Raw genomic sequence first — 4,686 nt, forward strand, 5'->3', positions numbered from 1 at the left:
TGTGAATTTTGGGTTCTAAAATATGTTTTAAAGAATTGGTTTTTAAATGGTTTAAAAATATTTTGATTGAGAATATGGTATACCGAGTCGCCGGCGCCGATCTTGTAAGTGTTCTGAAACTTAGATAGTTATTTTGAAATAATGTAGATAGCATACTCTGAAAACACTATAGTTATTACTCTCTGAAAACTGTAATGAAACGAATAGAGACTGAAACTTTTGGAAGCATTATTGAACTTCTAGTATTTATTACATAAAACACCTGTTAATAAATATTGAACTAATGCATAAAACTCTTAATGTAGATAAAACTTTGAAATTACAATGAGTCCACGAGGTATCCGTGGATGTGGTACTTGAGGCCGTGGTAGAGGCTGTAGGAGGCTCGAGTTGAGTTCTCATCTCTAGGCAGCATGCCAAACTTGGATACTAGTGAGACACCAGTGTCGCCTGCAACTGAAACTAGGTCTCAAAGTCGTTCGGCTAGGGAGGACGCATTGTCCTAAGCCATGTTGAGGATTTTGGAAATGGCGCTGGACCCAATTCTGGATTTGAGGGCCGAGGGTCGACAACTAAACGACTTTAGTCTAATAGAGCTGGTTGTTTAAAAGTATCATAGGAGTAGCTGCTAATGTGTCTAAGTATTGGTTGGAGGCCACTGAGAGAATTATGGATGATCTGGACTGTACCCCTGAGAAGAAATTGAAGGGTGCAGTCTCCTTGATTTGCGATGAGGCCTACCAGTGGTGGTTGACGGTTAAGGAGGGTAGTCAGTCGGATCGTCTGACTTGGGAATTCTTTAAGGCTACATTTCAGAGCAAGTATGTGGGAGCTAGCTACGTTGATGCTCATAGGCGTGATGTAATGCCTCAGAATTTGGGCCTAGAAGTACTGGGCCTTGAACAAGGGAACAGTTAGGAAATTGTACATAAAATTCCAAGAAGATGGCATAAAATAATTGTCTGCTCTGATGGTTAAGTGATTTGGGAGTGTCTGGGAGTATTGGAAAAGTCCTGGGTGCAAACCTAGGTTTTAGCAAAATTTTAATTTTAAGTGAATAAAACCCTAAATGCTTGGAAGTAGGCCTTTTAAATTATTGTGTTAAAAAAATGAAACAAGAAAGCATGTGGTCTAGTGGTTGGGGCGTCATTAAGGTTTTAAGGGAGCCTGGGCTCAAGTCTTGGCTCTTGCAATTTATTTTGGTTTTTCTTTTAAAGGAACTTGGATTTTGGTCTATAGACCTTTTAATTAATTGAGGATATTTTGTGACACAAGAGAGCTTGTGGCAGGGAGGCAAGTGGTGTGTGAGCATGTGAGAAAGGCAAGGGTTCGAATTCCCTTGCAAGCAAAATGCAATTATTTTGCTATATGGGGATGGTAAGTGGTTGAATTGGATTAAAACTCCGAAATGTGGACTTGGTAAAAGGGTGAAGTTTGAACTGGTCATGGTTGTTGAATTGAGTTTGAATTGGGGGGAGCTGGAGTAAATCAATGAGAAAATGGTGGAGGGAATCAGGGAGATTTTCAAGGAATTTGATGAGTGGCCGAATTTGGGGTTACGTGGGATTGTGCATTCAGTTTTTTTGGGGGGAAGCATTTTGGGATTTTGTTTTTGGTGGTGCCGAATGTGTATAGGAACTTTAAGGGTCTTTCATTATTCTTTTGTTTCTGTAGCTTTCCTCTTGAGTGGTTGTGCCCCCAATCTTGGTGCATTTTTAACCATTTGGGTCTTTTTCCTTTTTAGCATTATTTTGCAATTGTTTTTCATTTTACCGAAACTCAAGTGAGCAAATGCCAAATTCTCTTAAAAGCCTTGTTTTCTTCTTCCCTTAATTTCTCCTTTGGCCGAACATAATTCTTTGTCTCTTTTGATTCCGTAAGTCGATTATTTTTTATTCATTGAATAGCTTAACCTTGTAGTGAAGGGTAGTTTGGTCAAATTCTGCTGTTGGTGATTGTCTCCATTTCACTTCCTTGTGACACCAACCTCTTTCAACTGGCCGAATACTCAAGCTTTCGTCTTTACTCTTTTCTTTTCCATTATTCGGTTTTGGCTTTTGAAGAGGGGTTTCTCTAGTATTGTAAGGCATCTGAAGCGATTCCGTGGGGGTAAGTACTTTGGCCGAATGCTTCTTTGGTATTGGTAGGGATTCTAAACCTTAGGTTTTAACCAATCATATTTATGGGAATCTGTGGTAGTGCAGATTCACGACTCTGACAAGTGATAAGTTAAGATCGGTGACTTTGGAGGATTAGTGATCCACTTGTGCTGCAGAGGTGAGATGGTGCTTATTTGGGTTAGGTGAGTATGATTGTTTAGGTAGGGGACTAACCAAATATTAGAATGAATATAGGCTTTGGGCGTGAGCAGTTACTCGGTTTCACGAGTAAAGTGAGTAACCGTACACCTGATTTCATTGCTGTCAAACGCGGGATATAGGTGTGTATTCACACCCCTGTTTAACAAAGAATCAGAAAAAGCTGAAAAGCCAAAATACTGGAACCTTGGCATTCGAGGCCTCACGAGCGTGCGAACGCACGTTGCACGAATTGAGCCTCAAATCATGGGTAGTAGACAGTAGAGGCCACCACGTGCATTTTCATGGACTGGGGCCATTATGGGCCTCGATGGGCTCAAATGGGCTTGTGGGTCCATACGGGTAAAATCCTCGATAAGTAATCATTGATAGTTTGGTTTATGAGGCTCGCGATGCCGTATGTGAATCTGGGCTAAGTGGGCCACACGAGAGTGTGGGCCCACTTGGGCCCAATGGCGGGTTTTAGGCTCATATACACTGTTCTGACCATGTAGGTCATCTGAATCGCTCGAAGCGATGATACACCTTCTAGAAGGTCGTAATAAGTATTGAGACCCCAATATTGGTAAAATGACCAAAATACCATTGGGGGTAAAATCATCATTTTACCCCTAACTGACAAGATGTCTGTTACACCCCTAGTGGTAAGTTGACTAATGTATGTATGATAGTTATATGATTGATATCGAGCAAGACATCCTGCATTCACGTATGTTACTTTGACATGTCATCTTGCATGGGGTTGGGTTAATATTGACAGAAGAAGTGTATGGCTCGTAGCCATTCTGTCCAAGGTTTTTAGCCTTTCTGCGATACTTATGGTTTATAGCCATTCTGTTAACTGTCAGCGTTGTTGTGATATTTATGGCCTTTAGTTTTTCTGTCTACAGCGTTGAGCCGTTCTGTTGACTTAGTGCCACAACTGGTACTAAGCTTGGTGTGTTGGCTGGGTGGGTCGTTTTTATCCCACATGGTGTGTTGGTTAGTACAGGTGGTGTACTGGTTGGACTGGGCTGGATATCTGTCTGCAAATCTGCATCTGATACTGATTCTGTATTGGGCTTAAGCCCACCTGATTCTGTTAATAGTCTAAGGCCACCTTATACTGTTTCTGTGTTGGGCTCAGCCCCAGTCTGTTTCCGCATATTGTATGTCTGACTATTCGTATTATAAGGGATTACGCATTGAGTTTTCACAAACTCACCCTTCTGTCTAACTGCACAAGTAATCCCCAGCCATAGGCGATTTGGAGCCGCGAGGAACTCAGAGGTGGCCACACAACCGCTGATGCTCTGCTTTAGTCTTTTTATTCAAATTTTATATTTTTGGTTGTAATAAGGCCTTTACAATTTCTGGATTTTAAATTTGGAATTCCTTATTTTGTTTTATAACTGCTAGAATAGAACACAGTTTTTCCAAAACAACAACTGTTCTTCAAAATATCACGTTCCTGCAACTGTTTTAAATTAAGCTTCTGCAACAAATAAGGTTTTAAAGGTAATAACGTTTTACAAGAGAATGACATTTAATAAACCATGTTTTTAAAAAAAATAGGCAAACGAGATCAGATGTTTTAAATGGCAAAAGCTTTAAATTGTAAGAATGGTTTTCAATGAAAACATGGGTTTCGGGAAACACTTCAATGTGACACGCCGAGTTTGGGCCTAACTTCTAGGCCGGGGTTGGGGTGTTACATTTAGTGGTATCAGAGCCAAGTTGCAAAACTCGACTGTGGAATGGGTTTTAATTTTTTTTTATTTCATGAGGTTGTTTTCAAATTGTAAAGTGTCTTGAGGTATGGTTTTGGAAAGTGTGGCACACCGAGTCTCCGGCACCAAATCTGTTAGTTCTTTGACAGTATCTGCTGTTATAGATTAAAATGTGATACTAAGAAACTACTATAGATAATGGTGTTATAACTGAAACTCTATAGTTAGAGTAACCTGAGACTGTAGGAAAAAATAAGACTATAGAAGACTGGAAACCGTAGTGAGCTTGCGAATGCGAAAACAAACTCTAAATCTCTGCTTGTCAATAAACATTTGCTTAAATTACCGAAATTATAACTAATTTGCATAAAATTCTTAAACCAGATAATATGCATAGTGAAAATAAGCACTAGAAGGGGTGCAAGAGACCGAGGCAGAGGCCGTGAAGGTGCTAGAGCTGGATCATCAGCATCGGGGCACATGCCAGACATTGCGGCAAGGAAAGCACCGGCTTCACCAGTGGCTGAGACAAAGTCATTCGACCGAGCTACTAGGGATGACGTACTGTCCCAGGCAATGGTTCGTATTTTGGAAAGGGTTGCTGGTAGTACTGGGCCTAGTACTATTACTGAGGGCCGTGGGTCAGTTACAGAACGACT

Source organism: Gossypium hirsutum, chromosome A06 (genome assembly GCF_007990345.1).
Source record: "Gossypium hirsutum isolate 1008001.06 chromosome A06, Gossypium_hirsutum_v2.1, whole genome shotgun sequence".
NCBI lineage: Eukaryota > Viridiplantae > Streptophyta > Magnoliopsida > Malvales > Malvaceae > Gossypium > Gossypium hirsutum.